The sequence below is a fragment of the Lytechinus pictus genome, chromosome 11 (genome assembly GCF_037042905.1).
Source record: "Lytechinus pictus isolate F3 Inbred chromosome 11, Lp3.0, whole genome shotgun sequence".
Classification (NCBI taxonomy): Eukaryota; Metazoa; Echinodermata; class Echinoidea; order Temnopleuroida; family Toxopneustidae; genus Lytechinus; species Lytechinus pictus.
Window position 1 is genome coordinate 14439547 of NC_087255.1, and position 12686 is coordinate 14452232.

The 12686-nt window shown below is 38.7% G+C and overlaps 1 long non-coding RNA gene across 1 annotated transcript; it reads right to left on the bottom strand.

Annotated features, from left to right (window-relative positions):
- Nucleotides 1-711: 711 nt before the first annotated feature.
- Nucleotides 712-12677, bottom strand: LOC135155982 (uncharacterized). Its single transcript, XR_010295106.1, has 3 exons — nucleotides 12550-12677; nucleotides 2665-2870; nucleotides 712-898 (listed from the first exon to the last, which is right to left on the bottom strand). It is a non-coding gene; the product is annotated as an uncharacterized LOC135155982 (long non-coding RNA).
- Nucleotides 12678-12686: the final 9 nt, after the last annotated feature.

Consider the following 12686-nt stretch of genomic DNA (forward strand, 5'->3'; position numbering starts at 1 on the left):
GGGTTAAGATTTGATGTTGACGCCGCCGCCACCGTCGGAAAAGCGGCGCCTATAGTCTCGCTCTGCTATGCAGGCGAGACAAAAACCAATAAAATACATAAGGCCCCAAAACTAAGAAATACATATGGAATTATAGAACCAATAAAATACATAAGATTAGAAATTTGATTTACCATTTTTTTCAGGAGCACATTTGTTTAGAAATCATAGAATTTGGGGAATTATTTAGAGATTTACCTTTAAAGCAGAGAATTCTATATTTAGGCATAAATTAGCATTATTAATTTATTAAAAATAAATTTAAATTCTGTAAAATCAGCGATACACCCTTAGCTCCATGCTTGCAGATTACATTGATGGTGACGTGTGTATTGGTTTTCGTTGCGATCGACGGAGATCTGAAGAGGGGGACCAAAAAGCCCCCCCCCCCTCGGGCTATGCAATCTAAAAGTAGCCCAGGATTATTATGTAGGGTATACCAAATTTTTAATATATTTGTTCATTTAGTAAGAGTTTACTGTAAATACACAGTAAAGGCCCAGGTCCATGGTTAGCCCCCCAAATAGGATAATTTTCATCTCTATTTGGCTACTGAAAATGGAATATTTAAAGCAATGTTCTATCAAACCAAAGGTAGATAATACAGAGAAAATATTTCTTTAGAACACATGTATGATATAGATCTACTCTACCTTCTAAAGACGAGGCAGGAAATCAAATATGGTTGGGACAGCATCCTGTCTAAGACGAGTCACTTGCCCAGTCCTGTCAAAGCAACCATCTTCAAAATGAGCAAAACGGAGTACAGAGCTCTTGGAGGAATTCAATGAAGCTCGCTTCATATTGACCATCCATACTGTGTTACAGTACCGGTTCAGTCCAACGGCTGAATGGGAATCTGCAGCAAATGTAAACACATGTCATAAAATCAATTACACATAATTAAGAAAATTTGACGTGTCCAAAGGACACAGATGCCCCCGCTTAACGCGATCAGAAATCCATTCAATATGATTGAACTTAATATCATGCAGAAACCAATATGCATATATATATAATTAACAAATTCAGACCTTTGAACCGACTTGCATATATAATGAGATGTGACCTTTGACCTGCGGACTCCGAATTCGAACTTAGCCTGTATTTTGTGGTCATCTACCTACACACCAAAAATTTTTTTTAATCCATTAAATATTTTTTGAGTTATTGCGCGGAAACCCAAGGGGGGGGGGACGGACAGGGGCAACGCTTAATGCCCTTTCTGGGCTTCGTCTGTGGGGGCATAAAAACTCTAGGCCTACATGTACTCAGCAGGGGCCCGTTTCTCAACACTTGGACAAGTTAGTCATATAACTTTATCTACCAAACACAGAGTTAGTTCCAATCTTACCCAAAAGGATGAACTAGAATCCATTGATATCGTATACTATTGGTGGAAAGTACATGAGACGTAGCCTTAGTCACAAAATAGCATAATTTTCAAAAAGTAAAATTATGATAAAACCTAATAATAATAATAATCCGCTTTTATATAGCGCTTAATACATCGAATAAAAAGATAGCTTTAAATTTTTCAATTAAATATTCGATAATACATGAAGAATAATATTTATTTAGGAATCAAACCTTTTCCAGTGACTTGCAACAAAATGATTTTTTTTTTAAAATATTAATGATGATATATTAACCCTATCTAGCCCCGGGGGGGGGGGCTTAATAAGCCCCCCCCCCCCCCCATCCACATATTTTACGATAAGTCCACAATGAGAAACGAGGTACCATTATTTTTTTTTCGTTCAATTCTCACAGAGCTTTTGAGACCAAATTTGAGACGCCCGGATACGCAGTTACCCAACATTTTATGAGTTTATGTTGGACCAAAAATTGCTAAAAAATATTATTTTGTATACATATTTAATCCAATGGAAATTCTGTTTTCAGTCATAATTGACAAATGCATCATTATTCTTGCACTGATTGGTTGAAAATAATCAAATCTTTGCTTTTTATAATTGGAATAGTACCACGAAGTGATCCCATTGAAAAAAAACAATAAAATACATAAGGCCCCAAAACTAAGAAATACGTATGGAATTATAAAACCAATAAAATACATTAGATTAGAAATTTGATTTACCATTTTTTTCAGGAGCACATTTGTTTAGAAATCATAGAATTTGGGGAATTATTTAGAGATTTACCTTTAAAACAGATAATTCTATATTTAGGCATAAATTAGCATTATTAATTTATTAAAAATAAATTTAAATTCTGTAAAATCAGCGATACACCCTTAGCTCCATGCTTGCAGATTACATTGATGGTGACGTGTGCATTGGTTTTCGTTGCGATCGACGGAGATCTGAAGAGGGGGACCAAAAAGCAGCCCCCCCCCCCCCCCGGGCTATGCAATCTAAAAGTAGCCCAGGATTATTATGTAGGGTATACCAAATTTTTAATATATTTGTTCATTTAGTAAGAGTTTACTGTAAATACACAGTAAAGGCCCAGGTCCATGGTTACCCTCCCAAATAGGATAATTTTCATCTCTATTTGGCTACTGAAAATGGAATATTTAAAGCAATGTTCTATCAAACCAAAGGTAGATAATACAGAGAAAATATTTCTTTAGAACACATGTATGATATAGATCTACTCTACCTTCTGAAGACGAGGCAGGAAATCAAATATGATTGGGAAAGCATCCTGTCTAAGACGAGTCACTTGCCCAGTCCTGTCAAAGCAACCATCTTCAAAATGAGCAAAACGGAGTACAGAGCTCTTGGAGGAATTCAATGAAGCTCGCTTCATATTGACCATCCATACTGTGTTACAGTACCGGTTCAGTCCAACGGCTGAATGGGAATCTGCAGCAAATGTAAACACATGTCATAAAATCAATTACACATAATTAAGAAAATTTGACGTGTCCAAAGGACACAGATGCCCCCGCTTAACGCGATCAGAAATCCATTCAATATGATTGAACTTAATATCATGCAGAAACCAATATGCATATATATATATAATTAACAAATTTAGACCTTTGAACCGACTTACATATATAATGAGATGTGACCTTTGACCTGCGGACTCCGAATTCGAACTTAACCTGTATTTCGTGGTCATCTACCTACACACGAATTTTTTATTTAATCCATTAAATATTTTTTGAGTTATTGCGCGGAAACCAAGTGGGGGGGGGGGACGGACAGGGGCAACGCTTAATGCCCCCTCTGGGCTTCGTCTGTGGGGGCATAAAAACTCTAGGCCTACATGTACTCAGCAGGGGCCCGTTTCTCAACACTTGGACAAGTTAGTCATATAACTTTATCTACCAAACACAGAGTTAGTTCCAATCTTACCCAAAAGGATTAACTAGAATCCATTGATATCGTATACTATTGGTGGAAAGTACATGAGACGTAGCCTTAGTCACAAAATAGCATAATTTTCAAAAAGTAAAATTATGATAAAACCTAATAATAATAATAATAATCCGCTTTTATATAGCACTTAATACATCGGAATGACGTGTCTAAGCGCTTTACAGATATATTATTACCCCGGTGATCGGACTCAATCAGTCATTCCCGCACACAACGTGTGCACATCCTCCACTCCTTCGGGAGTATTCCAGTCCGTCGCCGGTGAGGCGCACACTGTACTGGACAAGCTACAATGACTTTCACATCCTACCGGGTACCAATTTAGCACCTGGGTCGAGAGTGGCAAAGTGTGGATTTACGCCTTGCCAAAGGACGCCAGACCGCGGTGGGATTCGAACACACGTCCCTCTGATTACAAGGCGAGAGTGAGAACCACTACATCACAGCTCCTCCAAACTTACAATTATTGTGATGAATTTGGAAATACATCCTATCAAAATAATAGCAGAGGCAAAATATGCATAAAAAATACTCAAACATGCAGACATGGGCATTAAATTGCCGAGGAAATGAAATTATCACTAATTCATTTCATGACCAAATAAAAATCACATGTGGACGTTGAGATGGGTACCCCCAGATATAAAATTTGAATAGTTTACGTAAGTAAACCATGCAGGCTTTCTTCCTAAAATGATGATAATTATACAGGCTTTTAGGATTCCAAACACCATCAAAATATTATCATCATGAATTGTTCAACTCTTTAGATACCAAAACACACAATTTTATAAATTCTATGCATATATTAGAGAGAGAATTTATCAAAATCTTGATAAGGGTCTGAAAGCAACGAGTACAAGTCCAATTATGGATGGCCTGAAGTGGTAGAATCTTTGTCAATTCAATTATTTTACTACTTTAAAATGAATGGTTTTGTGATTTTTTACCAACACTTGTTATAATTTCTGTGCATTACAATTACTATTGAATGATTTATCCCACTTGTTTGCAATAAAATTCATTTTCTATGAATTATTACGTAATATTATAATTTTCGAATTTCGAGGCTCATTTGAATGTCATAGTCTACCCACATGATATCACTACGTCATTAAGAAAGAAGTTATGACAGGTTCGGAGATGTCATAACTATTTCGTCAAGTTGTCCCCGATCTTGGCAAAGGGGGATTCGTGAAACAGTTAGTAGACAAGTAGCTCACTATCTCCAATTTAGTTAAGAAGTTAGAAGACTTAGGACGGTGTTGAGAAACGGGCCCCAGTCTACACAAGCAGAACCAAACAGAATCAGTTTGCCACACTCAAATTCCCAATTTGCGCTTGCATCAATTGTTTAGTTACATACCTTTCCCATTTATAATTACAAAAAGTGCTTAGAATGACAATTTTTTTAGGTCAGAATTTTTAGCTCGCGCTTCGTGTCCCCATTATTGAAATATGTACCGTCTTCATGGGTAAACAGTCCTTAATAGGTCCCTTTTCGATCATGCTAGAACACTTGTTAAATATTCTGTTCATGCTTGGCATTCTCAGTAATTATCTCGTTACATACGCATCTTGTTCAGGATCACAAACAGTGCCCAGAATGTTAAATTTTCAGGACAAAATAAATACATGAAAGTTCAAAAAAAAAAAAAAAAAAATATTCGCCTGCGCTTCGCGCTCGCACTTTTTATATAAGGCCTATGAGATTATTTCATATTGATGTTGTTTTATAAGAATAAGGCTAAGAAATGACTGATCGGGGAAAATATAGGTGAAGATAATTTTGGGCCCCATCCCCTATTGGCGAAAGTCTGATACACCCTTGTGACACATACACACACAGAGAAAAAAATAGTGCCCCCCCCTGAAAAAGCAAGGACCCCCCGGTGCCCCCCTCCCCAGAGAAATAATCCTAGCTACGCCACTGGATTGATTCCTTTATCCCCAAACCACTTATACAAGACAAGCTTATTTCTATCCAGGATGTAAATCAATTCTAGAAAGAGCAATCTGGAAGTCTTGCCTCTGGCAGGGCCTAGTAGGACACTATAGGTGTTGGATTTGATTTGATTTTATTTCAGCATTTTTTATAAATATATAAAGCAGCCTTTTGGCACATGTTCTATACTGCGCCCCTCGTTGTTTTTTTGTTTTGTTTTTTACTCTTCACGCTACTGCCGCAAAGAATCCTCTTCACAGTGGCGCGTACAGACCACCGTGACAAAAAAGGAATCTAAAGAGAGAAGAATTAAATAAATTTATTATCTGGATATCATGTCAAAATCTATCACAAAATTGGATTTTTGTATTAAAAAGGTTAAAAAAAAATTGCTCGCTCACTTCGCTCGCTCGCAACTTTTTTTAAAGATGAGTTCTGGCTTTCTCAAAATAGTCGCCTTACTACACCATTACGCCTATTCATACCATGATATGACCGGGAAATTTTTGGCTCTTGCCCCCCCCTAGTCGATTTGACAGTCCCATAGGCTCAATGCACCAACATAGAAATGTTCTTTCCGATGAAGTTTTTTTCTTGATTCGTGTTCCTATGGGGTCCTAGAACAAATTCAGCTTGGTTGCCCAAAGTTGCCATTTGGGCAATTTAGCTAATTTGCATAAATCCAAAATGGCCGCCAGATGCCATCTTGAAAACCTAACTTTTGAACCCCTTTCCACAAAATGATGAGTAATGACTCGTTTTAGGGGTTTAGATGTGTGTAGAACCGATTTCTGGAATCATTTTTGCAATATAAGGTCATCTTCAGGTCAAATCCAAGATGGCGCCAGATGCCATCTTGAAAAATGGACTTTTGATCCCCTTGCCCCAGAATGACGAGTAATACCTCTGTTTAGGGGTTTGGGGGTGTGTAGAATTCATTTCTGCTTTCTATTTTGCAATATAATGTTATCTTCGGGTCAAATCCAAGATGGCCGCCATATGACGCCACCTCGAAATATCAACTTTTGAACCCTTTGCCCCAGAATCATGAATAATAACTCTATTCGTGAGACATTTGGTATGTAGATTCAATTTATGCTGTAATTTTGCATAAAGGATAATCTTCAGATCAAATCCAATATGGCCGCCAACCGCCATCTTGAAAAATTACTTTCCGTGGCTTATACCTGTCAGAGCTAATGTAAAGGGATTTCAGTATAAGAATACTCATTTCTTTTATTAATTCTCACGTTTTTGTCCCAGAATCATGAATAATCCCTCTTTTCGTGAGTTATTTGGTATGTTGATTCCATTTCTGTAAATAATTTTACAATATATGATCATCTCCAAGTCAAAATAATCGAACATGGCCGCTAAACGCCATATTAAGAAAAAATATATATTTCCCGAGACTATCGAACCTTGAAGAAGTACTCTCCCTAATAAGGTTACTATTATGTATGGGAGCTCATGTAAGGGGATTTCAGTGAGAATGATTCATTTCTTTTAATCACTCCCATTTTTAGTTCGAGGTCAAGTCACGTCTAAGATGGTCAGATGGTTGATAGATTTCGTCATTAACCGCTTACTTTAGAATTAAACCATTCAAGGTTTGGGCTATGATTTCGGGAGTTAATTCTAATCCTTTTTTTTTTCTGTCCAACCATACTTTTCCAGTGAAAGGACTTTAAAGTATTATTCAAATTAAAAAGTGATTTCTCCGTATTTTTTCAAAAAATTAGTTAACTTATTAACTTTTTTTTATAATTATCATTTGGACTTTTCCTCCTGACAAGAGCCATTGACTTGGTCAGCAGGAGTGCACTATTTAGCCTCCTGCAGAAGATAGGCTCCCTCAAGACTGTTCAGTGGTCAGGATGGATCTCATTCGTGAAATGTTGTACGGAAACGATGTCGACCCTGCCTTTCAAGAGGTGAGAGTACAAGACCTAGTCATACATAACAGCTGCCTGTCCTGTGCATGTAAGGAGTTTGGATCACCCATCAGCCTGTGAGACAGAAATCCTGATCGACTCAAGACACTGACTGTCCTCCAGATATCTCTATCAACAGCACGCACTCGTCTGTTTGTGGTGGACTCCTCACCTACCTTGGATCGACTACATACATGTAGCTCCCTTTCACTGGACAAGTAAAGCACCGGGATAGTAAAATCTGTCAGTCATGGCGAAGCTCCTGTACGGAAGTAAGTCCTTGAAAACGTACGCCGACCAAGAAAAGCGGCTAAACACCTTCCATGTCAGCTGCCTCGGACGTATCATGCACATTAAATGGCAGGACAAAGTGAAAAATACAGACGCCCTTCAGCGTAAGTGCTGGCATCCCCAGCTTATTCTCGCTCCTTAGTCAAAGGCACCTCAAGTGGTTGGGGCATGTTCGCCGCATGAAACTTTGGCGAATCCCTTCTTGGATTCGCCAAGGTAAGGTCGCCAAGGTAAGGTGAGCTGTGTGATTGGTCTCACCCCCATCGGTAGATCACACCTCCGTTATAGAGACACCTGCAAATGTGACATAAAACTTGCCGGCATAGACAAGAACACTTGTGAAGATGTAGATGATAGTCGCCATTCTATGGAGAGCTTCTAAGTACAGGGGTCAAGACGTCAGAAAATAATCGGAATGCTAAATTGTCAGACCAAAGACCTAGGAGGAAGGCTAGGGCAGCATCTCTATCTAAAGCGCCATCCTCCTTCATCTGTACAAATTTGCTATAGATACTGCCACTCTAGAGTGGAGCTCTACAGTCACTCTCGAAATTGTAAGACCTAGCGCTACACCATCGTATTTTAAGGGGAACTGATGCCTACCAATCATTGGACACATTGATTTAGAAAAAAATATTGAGAAAACACTTTCAAATTCAAATAAGACTCTAAAGCCTCTTCAGTATAAAAGTATGGACGGACATTAAAAAAAAAATATGCACGCGAAATGGATCATAGCCCAAACCTAAAGAGGATTCATTCTAAGGTGAGCAGTTAATGTCGAAAACTGACATCTCAGATGTGACTTTCCCTTATATTAAAAATTGAGAATTAATACAAGAAATGGGTATTCTTACTGAAATCCCTTTACATTAGCTCTTACACGCATAAGCCTCGGAAAGTAATTTTTTCAAGATCGCGGTTGGCGGCCATCTTGGATTTGATCTAAAGATTATCCTTTTATAGGCAAAATTACAGCATAAATATTATTGAATCAACATACCAAATGACTCATGAATAGAGTTATTATTCAGGAGTCTGGGGCAAAGGGTTAAAAACTTGATTTTTCAAAATGGCGTCATATGGCGGCCATCTTGGATTTGACCTGAAGTTGACATTATATAGCAAAATAGACAGCATAAATGGATTCTACACACCCCAAAACCCCTAAACAAAGGTATTACTCATCATTCTGGGGCAAGGGGTTCAACTTTAATTTTTCAAGATGGCATCTAGCGGCCATCTTGGATTTGACCTGAAGATTACCTTATATTGCAAAAATGATTCCAGAAATCGGTTCTACACATCTCTAAACCCCCAAAACGAGTCATTACTCATCATTTTGTGGAAAGGGGTTCAAAAGTTAGGTTTTCAAGATGGCATCTGGCGGCCATTTTGGATTTATGCAAATTAGCTAAATTGCCCAAACGGCAACTTTGGGCAACCAAGCTGAATTTGTACTAGGACCCCATAGGAACACGAATCAAGAAAAAAACTTCATCGGAAAGAACATTTCTAGGGTCGGAAAATGTCAAATCGACTACCCCCCCCTGGCCACCGAACCCTGTTACGCCGCTGTAAAAATGCTGTGCATCATCATCATCTACCTACACACCCACATTTTTAAAAATCTGTTGAATATTTCATAAGATATCTTTAAGGAGCTGTGATCTTTGACCTGCATACTCCGAATTCGAACTTAGCCTGTATTGGTATCATCTACCTACACACTCAAAGTTGTTTAAATATGTAGAATATTTTATAAGTAATCATGCGGAAACTAAATTGCATATTTAATGAGCCGTGACCTTTGACCTGCCGACTACGAATTCGAACTTAACCTGTATTTTGGTGTCATCTACCTACACACTCAAATTCGTTTAAATATTTAGAATATTTCATAAGTAATCATGCGGAAACTAAATTGCATATTTAATGAGCCGTGACCTCTGACCTGCCGACTCCGAACTTAGCCTGTATTTGGTGTCATCTACCTACACACCATAATTTTTATAAATCTGTTGAATATTTCATAAGTCATCATGCGAAAACCAACTCGGATATTTCATGAGCTGTGACCTTGGACCTGCAGACTCCGAATTCAAAGTTAGCCTGTACTATGGTGTCATGTACCTACACACCAAAAAAAATTGTAATCAATATATATAAATCGAAATATATTTCGATTTATTGCGCGGAAACCAAGTGGGGGGGGGGGGGGGCGGGCGAATCAACGGACAGGGGCAACGCTTAATGCCCCCTCCGGACTTTGTCTGCGGGGGCATAATTACCGAGGAGCTGCATTTCTCAAAATAGTCGCCTTATTACACCATTACGCCTATTCATACCATGATATGACCGGTAAATTTTTGGCTCTTGCCCCCCCCCCCCTGGCCACCGAACCCTGTTACGCCGCTGTAAAAATGCTGTGCATCATCATCATCATCTACCTACACACCCAAATTTTTTTTTAATCTGTTGAATATTTCATAAGATATCTTTAAGGAGCTGTGATCTTTGACCTGCATACTCCGAATTCGAACTTAGCCAATATTGGTATCATCTACCTACACACTCAAATTTGTTTAAATATGTAGAATATTTTATAAGTAATCATGCGGAAACTAAATTGCATATTTAATGAGCCGTGACCTTTGACCTGCCGACTACGAATTCGAACTTAACCTGTATTTTGGTGTCATCTACCTACACACTCAAATTCGTTTAAATATTTAGAATATTTCATAAGTAATCATGCGGAAACTAAATTGCATATTTAATGAGCCGTGACCTTTGACCTGCCGACTCCGAACTTAGCCTGTATTTGGTGTCATTTACCTACACACCATAATTTTTATAAATCTGTTGAATATTTCATAAGTCATCATGCGGAAACCAACTCGGATATTTCATGAGCTGTGACCTTGGACCTGCAGACTCCGAATTCAAAGTTAGCCTGTACTATATGGTGTCATGTACCTACACACCAACAATTTTTTTAATCAATATATATAAATCGAAATATATTTCGATTTATTGCGCGGAAACCAAGAGGGGGGGGGCGGGCGAATCAACGGACAGGGGCAACGCTTAATGCCCCCTCCGGACTTTGTCTGCGGGGGCATAATTACCAAGGAGCTGCATTTCTCAAAATAGTCGCCTTATTACACCATTACGCCTATTCATACCATGATATGACCGGGAAATTTTTGGCTCTTGCCCCCCCCCCCCCCTGGCCACTGAACCCTGTTACGCCGCTGTAAAAATGCTGTGCATCATCATCATCATCTACCTACACACCCACATTTTTAAAAAATCTGTTGAATATTTCATAAGATATCTTTAAGGAGCTGTGATCTTTGACCTGCATACTCCGAATTCGAACTTAGCCTGTATTGGTATCATCTACCTACACACTCTAATTTGTTTAAATATGTAGAATATTTTTTTGAAGTAATCATGCGGAAACTAAATTGCATATTTAATGAGCCGTGACCTTTGACCTGCCGACTACGAATTCGAACTTAACCTGTATTTTGGTGTCATCTACCTACACACTCAAATTCGTTTAAATATGTAGAATATTTCATAAGTCATCATGTGGAAACCAACTCGGATATTTCATGAGCTGTGACCTTGGACCTGCAGACTCCGAATTCAAAGTTAGCCTGTACTATGGTGTCATGTACCTACACACCAAAAAAAAATTTAATCAATATATATAAATCGAAATATATTTCGATTTATTGCACGGAAAGTGGGGGGGGGGCGGGCGAATCAACGGACAGGGGCAACGCTTAATGCCCCCTCCGGACTTTGTCTGCGGGGGCATAATTACCAAGGAGCTGCATTTGAAGCGAGCCTGAATCAAGGCTGTGAAATTTATTAGCGCCACCATCTGGCTTCCTTTTATTTGCGTAAAAACAAGAGACACGCGAAGTCACTTTCTAGTCCAAACTCCAAAGTAATCAAATTTGCTTTTTTTTTAATATGATTTTGATTTAATTAAAAATATACTATTGACTTTTTGTATTATGGCTACTCACCGCAAAGCGCCCCGGTGAGTAGCGAGGAGTTTCGGCAAATATTAATTCTGTATTGTAATGAAGCGATGTTTGCCAACTTCACAGAAATCCAGGGCCAAATGCAGTTCGGTGTACGAGGTTAGTACTATAGATCTATACATGTACTGTAGCAACTATATGTAGCAACTAACCTCGAACTAGTAATGAGTGGGGCCAGGGCCAGGCAGTACCACAACTATACTAGTACAGCAGGCGATGGTTCGTGTAAGCTCCACTACACTTCACTACTGCATTGCTAACCTCCGCTTCACCTATAGGCTATAGTGGAGTGTTTAATGGCTGGCTATACGAACCATCGCCTGAGTTTTTTAGGCCTAGTCACTCAAGGGTTCATTACATGCCGCCGTGCACAGAAAAATCAAGCAATAGAAGTTGTGAGTTGTGGACACCAGAAGTGGGATCACAGCACGCGTGACCCACTAGTTAGAAATCCATTGCCAAACGTGGTTAATGGTGCGAGGTTAGTATACTATTACTAATACTAACCTCGCAATACGCGTGAGTCACTGAGTGGAGTAGCCTAACGTTAAGTTAGAACTTAGAGTTTCATACGGCATGTACGGCCAGGCATCAATAACTTTTGTTGTCATCCAATTTCAATGAAATTTTCAGCATTTTGCTCGAAATGAATTTTACATTATTTATTAAGATCAAGGCCTAAATATCTTCAATCTGTATAATTCATAACCATTTTACTTTTTAGGTGTGCAGAAAAGACCACCCCCCCCCAATGGTCTGCTGACTACAGTACATAAACTTCAATACACGGGACTAAAGTTAGTACCGGGTATTGTTACACAGCTTTTTGCAAATGCAATTCAATTGCAAGTTTGGTAACGACTAACGAATTCCCATTTTTTTTTTCAACGTAATTTTGAAGTCGAAAACATAGCTGAACTTACGAATGCAATGTCCGTCCACATCCTACCGATTAGAGCAGTTGTATGCAGCTCATGTAGGCATGAATAACGTGAAATCTAAGCTAATAAGTTCACCAACATGCCAATCTGAGCTGTGAAAAAGTGTGATCGTCCCATAG